The following is a 14952-nucleotide window of genomic DNA, read 5'->3' as shown; positions in this document are numbered from 1 at the left end:
ATTTAGAACATTTGAAGTTCAAACAAGTTTTATAGATAACCTGATGTCTTATATATTTGAGTTTGTAGTTGTGATGAAGCATCCATGTGGAGATGCCCAGCAAGGGATTAGAAATATAGATTTATAGCTTGAGAGAGGGGATCAAGGTAGAGCTGCACATATGAGGATAAATTTTTTAGAGGTACCTTTTAAAGAAATTGGATTATTAATCGTTAACTGTGGTCTGGAACAGGAGAGAGCCGACTATAACTTAGAGGTTGCACCATATCAGCATTGTGATGGTTTCTGTAGGCAGCACTTGAAGAGTTGGGAGAAACAATTACTGCTGGCCATTAGCTAAAATTTTCAGGGCAGGCAGGGAAGAAAGAAACTTATTCAAAAATTCAAGTGCCAAATTTCATAGTGAGAAATGATGTGGGCTCCAAATAATCGGAGTCGAAGCAAAAGCATAATACAGAGAGGAAAATTTAGTAGAAAAGTCATATTAAAATTAGCTGGTGCCAAGACAATTCACTGGGGGAAATAATAGTCTTTTCAACAAATGATGCTGGGACATCTGAATATCTTAATGCAAAGGAATAAAGTTGGACCTGTACTCATACCATACATAAGTATTAAAACTCAAAATGAATCAAAGACCTAGATATAAAAGGTAAAACTATGAAACACTTAGAAGATAACGTAGACATAAACTTTATGACCTTAGATTAGGCGATCAGCTCTTGAATATGGTAGTAAAATACAAGCACCAATACTGAAAATAGATACATAGACCAAACTTTTTGTGGTTTAAAGGACCCCATCAAAAAATAAAAAGACAACCCACAAAATAAGAAAATAAAAGTTTTCAAATCATATATCTGATAAGGAATTTATATATAAAATACATAGGAAAATATTACAATTCATAATAAAAAGACAAATAACTCAATTAAATATGGGCAAAAGATCTGAATAAACATTTCTACAATACAGAGATACAAATGACCAACAGGTACATAAAATGATGCTCACATAATTAGCCATCAGGTAAATGGAAATCAAAACTTCCATATACACTCACATGAACTAGAATGACTATAATAAAAAGAAAAGTAATAATAAGTAAGGATGTAGAGAAATTGAAACTCTTATATACTGATAGAAGACAAGTTAAATGGTGCTATCACTTTGGAAAAGTCTCTGGCATTTTCTCAAAAGGTTAAGCATAACATTACCTACCACATGATCCAACTATTCTATTCCTACAGATATAACTGAAAGAAATAAAAACACATGCCTACACAAAAACTTATACACAAATGTTCATAGTAACATTATTCATAATTACCCAAAGTAAAAGCAACCCAAGTATCCATCAGTTGAAAAATGGATAAATGATATATGCTATCTTCTTACAATGCAATATCATTTGGCAATAAAAAGGAATGAAATACTATTTTTTTCTACAACCTGAATGGACCTTTAAACATTAAAGGAAAAAGTCATTCAGAAAGGATCACATATTATATGATTTTATTTGTATAAAACGTCCAGAATAGGGAAATCTATGGTGATAGAAATTACATTATTGGTTGCTTAGGACTGGGAGTGGAGAGCAATAAGGATGGGAAATTATGACTAAGGAATATAGAATTTTTTTTTTCCCCCGCGGGGGTTTGATGAAAATGTAAAATTGTGCTGATGTAAAATTGTAAAATTGTAAAATTGTAAAATGTAAAATTGTGCTGATGTAAAATTGTAAAATTGTAAAATTGTAAAATGTAAAATTGTGCTGATGTAAAAATGTAAAATTGTGCTTAGTATAGCACACCTTTGTGCTATACTAAGAACAACTTTGGGTGAACTGTATGGTATGTGAATTGTATCTTCATAAAGCTGTTAAAAATTCTACTTAAGTGCAGAGTTGTGGAAAATGATGGCATAGAGAACAGGTTTCAGGAATGGTGTACAGTATTATCTGTTTGACACAGGCTCCAATAGATGCTAAAGGCAAAGTATCATGTTCCTAATTGAAAGTAGAAGAACAAAAACAAAAACAAAAACAAAACAACAACAACAAAAACCTCCTTGCTAGCAAAGATATACTGCTTGTCTTATCTGTTCAGTCTGTTATAACAGAAATATCATTGACTGGATGGCAAATAAACAATAAAAATTTATTTCTTACACTTCTAGAGGCTAAGAAGCCAAAAAATAAGATGCGGGTTGATTTGGGCCTTGTGAGGGCCCACTTCCTGGTATAGACGACTATTGTCTCACTGTGTCTTCACATGACAGAAGGGAAAGGGAGCTCTCTAGGATTTCTTTTATACAGGCACTAATCTTATTCATGAGGATTCTGTTCTCATGACCTAATCACTCCCCATCACCTTAGAAAGGTAGGTTTCAATATATGAATGTTAGGGGGATACAAACATTCAATTCATAGTATTTTTTTAGTGAGGAATCTCAAGAAACATGAAAAAAACAAATCTTTTAAAATAAATGTCAACTGTTTTATATTGAGTCCCCTCCCTCTGTTCTTTCCTTAACAGCAACCTAGCCAATTTTTCACTAATGGAACAGTCTAATTCTTGTATTTAAAAATTAATCCTTTAAGTTTACAACCTAAATCGCAATCTAGTGCTAAACCATTCTCCTTCATCCCTTACCCCCCCACCAGAACATGCTGGAGCTATGCAGGAGGGAGTTATTGTCTGGCTCTTAGACATTTCCTCTGTCTCCTCCCCTTTAACTCATTCTCCACCCCTTTCCACTTCTTCCCTACCATTTCCCTCCACCTTTTTTTAGTAGCCATCTTTGGGGTGGTGATGAAGGAAATGAAGAAGGAGCAAATTTGCCGTGGTTCAGAGCAGATTCCTAGGTACACAAAGAGCCCCATAAGCTTGCTCTTAGCTCTCTGATAAGGACCTGACTGCAGAAAGGCTTTGAAGTGGCCTTTATTTCCCCTTTCTTTGGTATCTTTCCAAATACTAGTATTGGCTTCTTTGCCCAAAGGACCATGATCCCCCTTTCTTGCTGCTGTTGAGACTTGACCATTATTCTTTATGTTATTTTACTCGAATCCTTAGAAAAAAATTTAAACCATTTCCACTCTACTCCCAATCCTATGAGTTACTTATGGGCTGTTAGTTGTTATAGGTCATTAACTCTAGAAATTTAGCATACAGGTTATTACACATAAAGTACTATAACTACATTGTTGACGTTTCTTTTTTTGGTTTATCTTATCTGAGGGGTGTAAAAACTAAATTGTCAAGGACATCAGCAGATATCATCACTTCACTTTCATCCTTTTATTGCTTCTCCTCCTTCATAATCTAATATTTTCTCTTGTTCTTCATTTCTTTCTTCAAAATATCAGATTCCAGCTGACACTCTAGGCAAATCCAGTGAAACCATTGGCAGATGGAAACTGTGCATGTGCACAAGCATGTGTACAAGCATGTGTGTTTGTGTTTTCTCATTAATTGCTTCATTCTATAGATTTAAGTCACTTTACCCAGACGGTGGCATGTTGAACACAAAGGCAAACTAAATACTGCATAATTTACTTCTAGCTCTTCTAAATACTACCATACTCTTTGGTGACTTGGGCAGCAGTGGTAATTATATTTGTAAACTTGTCTTTTTTGTCAAAACTGGCAGTGGCTTTTTTGACATCTCTAAAAATGATACCGACAGTATGGAGAGCCCTTGGGGTGGTCCACATGTAACTTTTTTTAAAGAAAATAAATGTCACAGTACTGTGGAAACAATCATATTTTCTGGCACTTAAAATCATACTTCACCATGTCACAGTAAAAATAACTTAGGACAACAGAAATGACTTTAAGAATATTGTGGGAAACATAGTGAGATAGAAATCATACATTTTTAAGCTCTTTTACCTAGTTCTCTCATGCTAACTCCATAAGGTGTAGCTACCCAATCTATGAGCTGGTCAGGCATGAAAAACTCTCACTTTTCTTTATGCCCTCTTTGAGTAGATAATTTTAGATCCACAATTGATAATTTTTCCAGATGTTAGGCAACACAGATTTTTGGATGACTTTCAGAGCTACAGAGGAAAAGTGGGAACCTACAAGCAAAAAGGGATAATTCAATACTATTTGACTTGAAATTCTGAAGTATGACTCTCACTTAACTGTGAGCCAAAGGAGGCCATATGCTGAAAGAAACACACATATGAAAAATGAAAAGGCATTTACTATTTGCATTCCATATACCTGTGGGCAAAAACACTTTATTTAATGATTGTCTAATTGACCTGATCGTCATGTACAAAACTGAAAGGAGAAACTGAAACTCGTTTCTATAGTTTAGTGCTATTTTTTACCAAAGTAAAACAAAGAGAATGGCAACTCAGAGGGAGAAATTACACCATGTCATGAAATATACTGAGCCCTTGGAACTGGGACCCACACCCAACTGTTGACCATGTTTTCCAATTAACTGCTCTTCTAACTACATGTGAAGAGCGTGCCTATAATACACACTGGGAAAGGAAGGTTGAAAGTGTGGGCATGGTTACAATAAATCTTCTTGTGGTTTTTAGAGGAAAGCACAAACACAGTCTGCCACTACCACAAATTATGTAGTTGAGTTTCCTATATTTGTAGTAATCGCAGGGGTCAGTATATCCGAAGAGCAATGGGTAAACCTCACTCCAGGAGAACCATTTTCATGTCCATGGTATCTCCCCAGCCAGATAAGTATCAATAAATCTTTTTCATTTTCCAGACTCGAAGTCATATCTTTTTCTCTTCTTTGGAATCTTAGAAAGTCTATTTACCTCACTTTATCCCCAAAGCTGGCTCATCATGGCTAAATTGTCCAATATAGTTCTAACTTATCTTTCTCTATTTTTTTCTCTCTCAATCTTTCTTTTCCATCCTATATATCAATAACAGATAGATTAGTTTTTCTAAACTTTATTGGTCTTAACACTCACATGCTTAAGAATAAAAAATGGCTCTTTGTTGTCCATCAAATCAAGTCTAGTCACTTTACCTTGGCATTTTATCTTTCAGTGGGCTCCCTATCCACTGGCACTCCTCTACACTTCCATCTTCATCTTATTCCAAACATTTCAAGGTCTTTCTCACTTCCTCCCCGATTTCGCCACTACCTGAGTGCTTCCCATCCACTTTGCTCCCTCCTGCAGTGTTTATCATCTGTAGTAAATCAAAATTTCTCTTGCCCCTGGAGAGTTTGATATGCCCCTCATCCTCTCACCCCATGAAGAATTATAGTTTTTGTTTTTCCTACTAGCCAAGGATTTGTAAAACTTCAATTTTCTTGATTTGTATCATGAAAGCAAAAATTATTTATTTTTAAAATAAAAATTGTTATAATGTTGAATATGTATTTTTTCAACTAACACCCACCCTTTCCACATCAAAGATACTATATTCTCCCTCCTTTAAAAATCACAAACATAGTTAAGTTGTATACTCCTCTCATGGCAACATAACCTTAACCTTTTCTAAGTGTCATCTTTAACTATTTTTTCCTCCTTGAAATCCTAAGGCACTTATAGATAACACATGTTTATATATTTCTTGTGTGTTTATTTTTAATTCTTTAATAAAATGGCTAAACTTCTTGAGAGTAGTAGCCATATCATATTTCTCAACGTTTCTCTCTAACCTAGTGCCAGGCATATGATAAATATTTAAATTCATATTATCAATCCATTCTGCTCAATACTTAGAAATTTCTACCATAAAAATGTGTCTATCTAAATTATAGTTGCTTACCAGTGCTTGGAAAAACAAAGCACACTGATAATCCATGTAGTCATAGAAGGAAAATTATAGTCTCTAAGCTCTAGGCAAATTTTGTACACATGCAAAAATATTCAGAAAAATAACATTAGGGATAATGGACTGTATGTTTCTGAGTTGAATAAAATTTTCAAGGTAATCATTACCATATTTTTAGTGACAAGTCCTCTCAATGCCTAACAGTTTCTGAGAATCTGTGGATGATTTACTCATTAATCTGTTGCTTATCATTTACCCCAACTTGTTTTTTCCTACACTAATTTATCCCATCACAAATTATCCCTTGCTCAGGAAAAAAATGTGTATGAGAAACACTTTCCACTCATCTTGCCAAACCTGTTAAGAAACATTCCACTTGTTCTTCCAAAGCTAATGTTTACCTTTTCTAATAGACATGATTTCTATCTGAAGTCTGATATTTTAGAAGTTATTATTTACCACTTTAGAAGCAATATTTTGCCCATGTTTCATAGGTAGTCACCATTTATTACTTTCACTGAATTCTGTATCAATATAATTATGGAACAAATCACTGGAATATACTGATAAGAACTAAATTATTTTCAAACTGTCTTAGCATGTACCTAGAATATCCTGTGTTTTTATAGGTATGTGGAAAATTCTACACAATTGGAAAAATGCTACTTTTTAAAAATACACTTTGTTTTCTAAAAAAAAATGAGTAATGTATTCATAAATATTCTCCTCTTCCTTGGTTTTAAAGCACTCAAGGGAGAATAAAGGTCTTCTAGTTTTTATTTACTCAAATAGGTTTTGAAATATATTACTCAATAGTGGCTTTTTTGGGGGGGGGATGCAAATACATTATTTCATTTCTTGATAATTTAAGCACACTTACTACAAATTCACTTTCATAGAGCACCAGGCTGACCTCATGTATGTGTAATAAATTATCTTCCAAGATAATGAATGTTTTAAAGCATTTTCTTGATTTATGTTATTGGCTCACCAACTATTCCCGGGGAAAATGAGGTGGAATACTTTCAGATATGCCCTTCTCACTTTCCTCCTCACACCTCTCTTTTCTGCCAAAATCTTGTTTTCACAGTTGTATTTTGTTAATGATGCTCACTCTGTGTGGTCCTATAAGGATACCATGATCCTAGACTCTTGAAAATATGGAGGGTCAGAAAATTGCTCTGTCTCCTCCTTCCTATCTTTCCTCCTCAGATCTGAGCTTATTGGATGGAAATAGGACTGTGATGCATCCTGACTAGGAGATTAAACAGATGCTCATTCCAGTGCTTTTAGTGTGTTTACACCTGTAGCCCAACTATTATGGCTGAACCATCATATCAGTCAGTGAAGAAATGTTTTTAATAAATTAATTGAACGTTTAGCTAAAATGGTAAGCTACAATCCTGAACTGAGAGGGGTAAAGGGTGATTTGTATAAGGTAACCTAAGTTATTTACAGAAAAATATACAGTGGCATTATGCTCAGTATGCATTCTGGAAAACATAAGCCTAATGTCATCTGTTTCTGCCATTGCACAGATAGGGTGTAAGGTGAATTATATTCCTGCTTTTAATTTATCACTCAGATATACTGCATAAATGAAGGTATAAATGGAATACTTCTAAAAAGTTATTGTGCTGAACTAAATTCAAATTGGGAAAAATCAATTAGCTGCAAAGAGCAAGTATATTGGAAATTTAAAACAAAATACCCTAGAAATTATGAGTTTAGCTTAAAACGCTGTCATTAACACATCCTTTTGGAATATAACAGAGAACAATACATTCTCACATTGTTACAGTTCTCTTTGTTCTGGAAGACTACAGCACTTAACAATGAATTCAGTTAAATTTAGCAATAGATTTCCTAAAGGAACTATTGAATAAATGAAAGCAAAACAAATCAGCTTAAAGTTTAGATTGATAAAATTAACCATGAGGGCTTTTTAAATTTCATTTTATAATGTCTTCCAAGTCAGATGCCATGTGACTACAGATTTATAACTGAGTAGGATTTGGGTGGTAATAATAACAGCCACAACAACTAATCTTCATCTAAGTACAGACACTAAATACAGGCACTAAGAACTTAGTGTACATTAATTTCTTTAGTCTTCACAATGATCCTATGATGTAGCATATTAGTTCCCTTGTGTTGCCGTAACAAATTACCAAATATCTGGAAGTTTAAAACAACAGAAATTTATTCTTTCAGAGTTCGAGAGGAGAACCTATTCTTTGGTTCTTCCGGCTTTTGGTAGCTGTTGATATTTGACTTGAGGCTAACCACAATACTCCAATATCTATTGGCATGGTCACATTTCCTCCTCTTCTCCTGTCTGTGTCTCCTCTTTGTCTCTTATAAGAATACTTGTCACTGGATTTAGGACTCACCTATTATTCCAGGATGATTTCCTTGTCTCAAGTTCTTTAGCTTAATTACATCTGCAAAGACTCTTTTCCAAAATAAAGTAACATTCACAAGTTCCAAGGATTAGGAGGTGGACATATCTTTTGGAGGCGACAATTTAACCCACTACAGGTAGGTAATGTTACTACATCTATTTTATAAATAAACAATCAAATAAACAAACAAAAAGAAACATACTAGCTAACATTTACTGGACTATATGTCATGAATTATACTATTTTATGTACATTGCTATTTATGTTCGTAAACATCTCACAAGGCAGATACAATTATTAACATTTTACAGATAAGGAAACAAGGTCTGAGAGAATTTGCTCAATATCTCAGGGCTTATAAATGGTAAAGTCAGGATTCAAGTACAGAATTGTGTGACTCCAGAGCCTGCACACTGAAACACTAACCAACCTTATACCTCTAACATGACTACCTATGTTAGGAGTTTCAAAGATGGTGGGAATCTCACAGGGTGTTGAGATCAAGTATTAAACTTCAAATTACTATTCTGATACTCATAAGCACTATGACCTTTTTTTTTTTTAATTAAGTTTATTGGGGTAACATTGGTTAATACAATCATATAATTTTCAGGTGTACATTATCACTTGACATCTGTATATTCTATTGTGTGTTCACTACCCAAAGTCCAGTTTCCTTCAGCTACCATATATTTGATCCCCTTTACTCACTTTACCTCCCCCTACCCTACATTGGAGGATTGTCTTTAAGAATTATGTTTTTTGGAGGAAAATATATATGAGACCTAGTAATTTACTGTTTATTGAATATATGCAGTGAGGAATGAGTCAAAGATGACTCTTAGTTTGCTAGCAAACCTAGTGGTCTCAATTTGAAATTAAATTGCATTCATATTTGGATTTAAGACAAGTCAATGGTTTTCTGGTGAATGGATAACTCACCAGAACTATATTTGTAGTGTAGACACAGACACCTCTTGGGAGTTAGAGAGTTATAAAGGAAGTGTAGAGCGCTTAGATTCACAAACTTGACTCACAAGACTCGGTTGTTAGAAGGAGGAATTCAGCTTATTTTCTGTCTCTCAGATTTATCTACAGCTCCTTTTCCTTCATATTATTCTATAAGTTCTAGAAAAAAAAAGATCATTTAAGTAAAAACTCTCTAAACTGTTTAACATCAAGAGCCATTGTCATTTTGTGCTCTCATTTTGTCTCATCTCATTGTTTTTTGTTTCTCCTTTCCTACCTTCTTTTGAGTTGATAGATATTTTTTTTGTATTCAATTTTAATTTATCTTCTGTCTTTCAGCTTATATCTCTATGCATTTTTTAATGGTTGCTCTAGGGATTACATTATGCATCATTAACTTATCACAATCTATTTAGAATTAATATTCTACTACTTCTCATAAACTTATAAGAAACTCGTAATAGTATATAGTTCCATTTATACCTTCTGCCCTTTGTACTAGCATTCTTATATATCTACATATATATAAACCTCACAATATAAAATATATTTGCTTTAAATAGTCATATAATGTTTACATTGAGACAAACATATAATCTTATAATTTCCCAAATATATGCTATTTCTTGAGTTCTTCATTACTTCCTGAAGTCCATCTGTCTTCTCCCTTCTGCCCGAAGAACTTTATCATTTCTTAATGGTATAGATTTGCTGGTTTTAGATCTTAAATACAATCTTAAAGTTATCTCAAAATGTCTTCATTTATCATTCATTTTTGAGAAATATTTTCCCTGGAAATAAAATTCTAGTAACAGATTTTTACTTTCCTTCATTTATTTTAAAGATGCCATTCAATCACCTGTGGCTTCTGTTTTGTTGTTGTTGTTGTTTTTTGTTTTTTTTTTTTCTGATTACAAGACCAGTACTATCTTCATGTGTGTAATATATCTATTTTTCTCTGAATGCTTCCAAAATTTATTTTTATCTTTGGATTTCAGCAGTTTAACTATATATTCTCATTTTCTTGATATTTTCTTGATATTTATCATACGTGGGACTGCTAAGCTTCCTAAATCTGTAAATTGATGTTTTTCATTAAATTTAGGAAATTTTCGGTTATTTCTTTAAAGTTTTTTCTACTCTATTCTATCTCTCTTATACTTCTAGGACTCCAATAATTTGTATATTACTTTATTTCATCTCACAAATCACTAATACTCTATTCGTTTCTCTTCAAATATTTTTCTCTGTGTTCTTCAGATTGTATTATTTCTGTTGATCTATATTTAAGTTTACTGATCCATCTGCCATCACTAAGCTGCTATTGAATCAATTCAGTATATACGTATTTTTCTTATCTCAGTTATTGTACTTTGTCAGTTCTAAAATTTCAATTTCATTTTGGATTCCATTTTACAGTTTCATTTTTTTAGTTCACATGTATGGCTATAAGTTAAGTCCTGAGCTAGCTAATTGCCTGCTAATTCCAAATCTGGGTCACCTTGGATTCAATTTCTATTCACTTCTCCTTTTTTATTTTTAGTAAAAATCACTTCTTCTTATTTATTTATATGTCTACCAGTTTTTGATTGTGTTCTAGATGTTGTATATCATCTATTATAAAAGTAATTTCCTTACATCCCTCTGAAATGTGTTTATTTTATTCTAGCTGGCAGTTAATTTGGCTTGAGTTAAACTTGTCTCTGCTTCAATAGGTAGCAGTTGAAATATTGCTCAATTCTTTCAGTTCTAGCTGTTACTTTCCATTGTGTCTCCTGGAGTTTTTTCAAGAAATGTGTAGTTAAGAGCTCAGATAAGGAAAAAAATATATAAATATATATTTATATATATGCCAATTTTTTGAATTATTTTCTCTGGGGCTCACTCCTTTCCAAGATTTCCTCTTTCAAATTTCCAGCTTTTCTATTAATCCCAAACTCTGTATTCTACAACTTCAAATAAGTAAGACTGAAGCTAACTGAAACTTTCTGCTGCTCCCAAGAAGTGTGCTTTGGTGAGAGCCTTTAGGCACAAAGCCATGGACTTATAAATCTTTTATGGTGCAGTTAAGTTAAACCTTAACTGGTCTTTTAAGGATCGACTATCCTTTAGCTTTTACTTAATTTTGGTTATTCTTCAATGTCCTCAAATGGATTGTTCTTTTTCTAATTTTATTATTAGTTTCAAGTATACAGTACATTGGTTAGACATTTATATAGTTTATAAAATGACCTCCCTAATTGCTCTTTCTCTCCTCTGGCTCTCCACCTAGCCATTACATTAATGCTAGCTGCACACCCTGTGCTGTGCTCCCCAACCTGTGACCATTATCAACTGTTAATTTGTATTTCTTTAACCATTCACTCCATTATCTCATACTTTTGACCCCCTCTCCCTCTGGCCATTACCAGATTGTCTTCTAGACTTGTGAGTCTGTTTTTTATTACTTTGTTCTTTTTGCTCCTTAGACTCTTCATATAAGTGAAATCATATTGTATTTATCTTTCTCTCTCTGACTTATTTCACTCAGAATAACAACTTCTAGGTCCATCCATGTCATTGCAAATGGCAAGATTTCGTGTTTTTTTTTTTAATGGCTGAGTAATATTCCGTTGTATATATGAACCATAACTTCTTTATCCAGTCTTCTGTAGACGGGCATTTAGACCGCTTCCATATCTTGGCTATTGCAAATTGTGCTGCATAGAGGTGCATAGATCTTTGCGAATTATTGTTTTGGTTTTCTTTGGATAAATATCCAGAAAGAAGTGCAATTACTGGATAAAAAGGAATCTAATTTTAATTTTTTGAGAAACCTTCAAACTTTTTTCCATAGAGGCTGTGCCAATTTGCAATCCCACCAACAGTCTATAAGAGTTCTCTTTTCTCCACATCCTCACCAACACTTGTTCTTTGATTTATTGATGATAGTCATTCTGACAAGTATGAGGCGATAGCTCATTGTAGTTTTAATTTGCGTTTCTCTGATGATTAGTGACCTTGAGCATCTTTTCATATGTCTATTGGTCATTTACTCTATGGCGAAATATTTGTTCAGGTCTTCTGACCATTTTTTAATTGGATTGTTTGTTTTGTTGTTGAATTATATGAGTTCTTCATATATTTTGGGTATTAACCTCTTATTAGATGTATCATAAGCGAAAATCTTCTCCCATTCAGTCAGTTGTCTTTTCATTTTGTTGATTGTTTCCTTTGTTGTACAAAAACTGTTTAGATTGATATAGTCTCATTTGTTTATTTTTTCTTTTGTTTCCCTTGCCCGAAGAGATATGTTCAAAAAGAAATTACTCGTAGCAGTATCAGAGAGATTACTGTCAATGTTTTCTTCTACAAGTTTTTTGGTTTAGGGTCTTATATTTAAGGCCTTAACCCATTTTGAGTCTATTCTTGTACATGGTAAGAAGGTAGTCCACTTTCTTTTTTCTTTTTTTTTATATGTATCTGTCCAATTTTCCTAGGACCACTTATTGAAGAAAGTGTCTTTACCCCATTGTATATTCTTGCCTCCTTTGTCATATATTAAGTGAGCATATAGGAGTGGATTTATTTTGGGGATCTATTCTGTTCTATTGATTAATGTATATTTTTTTTATGCCAGTACCATGCTGTTTTAATTACTATAGCCTTATAGTTGGATTTTTCTTTTTAATATTCTGTCCAAATTTTAAATTGTTATCTATGGAAAAATAATTGAACTAATTCACAATACCTAAAACTGAATGAACCATCTGGTACCATTTTGACAGTTTATTATAAAAAAAAGAAAAGACAGGTATTCATTCCCCATTTGCTCTAGCACCCATAAAATTTTAGTAACACTATAGAGGCTGTTGCATTAGCAGCACAAGCAATGCTGTCTCTACGGAACACATATTAGCATCTCACAGAATACATTTTGATAAAGACACTTTATCTTTTTACTTGAATACTAGGTTTGTGTTTTGGGGTTCTGGTGTCATCTGTCTACTCCATTAGATTATAAGCTTCTCTCTTTTATCCTTTTTCTCTTTAGCAATGATTATACCATCTGATGCATAATAAGACCTTAATAGAAGCCCTTTATGAAAAGGATTAATGTACTGTAATAAAAATATAATTGAAGTACTAGAAAGACAGATGATATAATTCCCTCTGAGAAGCTAGAGATTTTTCTGAGACACTGGATTGTAAAGGAAGAATAGGAGTTTGACAGACAATGTAGAAGTGCTTTACCACTTAGATAATGATGAATCAACAAAGTCTAAAACCTAGATAGTGATAACATTAGCTTTAGTTTTAGGAAATTATATCTGACAACTGCCTATAGGAGAGACTAGAGTTAGAAGAAGCACATAAAAAGTAGATAATTTCAATAATTGAAGGAAGACATAATGATTAAAGTAGTGATTATAGGACGAAAGAGTAATGGTGATATTTGAGAATCATTTTTCAGTTACTTTAAATTAGAATTTAGTGACCAGTCATATGTGGATTGTGAGAGTCAAGATCGAATCAAAGATTTCAGCTTGGAAAATTAGGAGATTGGTAATTCATTCTTTCATTTAACAAACATTGAGTGACTACTATATTCCAGACACCACTGTTGCATGTCATGGGGGTGTAGCAGTGATTAAAATAGACAAAAATACTTGTGCCTGGGGGAGGTGTTGTTCAACATAAATAAAGGATAAGGGAAAATGTATAGTACGTCAGATATAGATAATGAAAAAAAAAATAAAGGAGGTAAGAAGGATAGAGAATGCTTCTTAGTAGATTACAATTTTAAATAAGTGGCCAGGGAGGATCTCACTTAGAAGAGATCAGAGGTGGAAGGAGGTTAGAGAGTGAGCCATGTAGATATCTGAGAGGAAAACATTCCAGGCAGACCAAACAGTAGGTGTAAAGACCTTGATATGTGATTAGTAACTGCAGTAAAGTCTTAATAGAAGATGTCTGTGTATGTATGTGTGTACAATAATGAGAAATATTGGCTTATCTGGTAGATAGATTAAGTACATACCTAAAGGAATACTTAATTGTAAATAAATTAACACATATGGCTAGATCAGGAGCAAGATCTGTGCAAAAGAAAAAAATTGGAAGTCATTATCAAATATAATACTCCAAATCCAGTTCTCATTCCTCCACACCAAGAGGAAGCAATTTCAATAAGTAGCACTTTTGTGAGAAAAGTACCAATTTGTGCCAAGTTGACAATTGCATTTAAAAAAGAAAGATTTGGAATTAGAGTTAATTCTGATGTTGGTACACATAATGAACTTCATAAAATGAAAACACATGGTCATAGAACTATAAAATAAGCTTATATAGGCCCACCCCTTGCATGCTAAGATTATGGGTTTACATGTGGGTTACACTCATTATCAAGATGTCATTTATCTTTTGTCATTAGTGTAGTTGATGTGAGCCTTCTACTTCAGCTTTAATAGCTGTAGAAAAATTAGTCCTAAGGCCTGGAGACATGTGATCCAGCAGTTCACGGGAACTCCAAGAGGTAGACTCTGGATCTGCACAGCCTAATGTTCTCCTAGAACTAGAAGTAGATTTTTTTTTCACTATCATTCTGACATCTAATAAAATAAGAACTTCTTAAGAGCAGAAATAAGAAAAGCCTTCTCAATTTATCAGCTTATTCTTGACAGTTGTAATTATCAGACTATGCAAACAAAACCAAATGACTGATGAAACATGAGTTTGTGCATTCTTTCTCTTCTTTCCTGCCGTCATTGAGTAGAGACACTGCTACAGAGAAAGTCTTGCTGGGTTCTACAGGTGTGCATGTTTCA

The 14952-nt window shown here is 33.3% G+C and overlaps 1 non-coding gene across 1 annotated transcript; it reads right to left on the bottom strand.

The window, feature by feature from the left end:
- Nucleotides 1-4558: 4558 nt before the first annotated feature.
- Nucleotides 4559-4722, bottom strand: LOC112478831. The gene has a single exon (XR_003045965.1). It is a non-coding gene; the product is annotated as a U1 spliceosomal RNA (small nuclear RNA).
- Nucleotides 4723-14952: the final 10230 nt, after the last annotated feature.

Source organism: Pteropus alecto, unplaced genomic scaffold (genome assembly GCF_000325575.1).
Source record: "Pteropus alecto unplaced genomic scaffold, ASM32557v1 scaffold22, whole genome shotgun sequence".
Lineage (NCBI taxonomy): Eukaryota > Metazoa > Chordata > Mammalia > Chiroptera > Pteropodidae > Pteropus > Pteropus alecto.
Note: the sequence above shows the minus strand (reverse complement) of the source record. Positions and strands in the feature narration are given on the sequence as shown.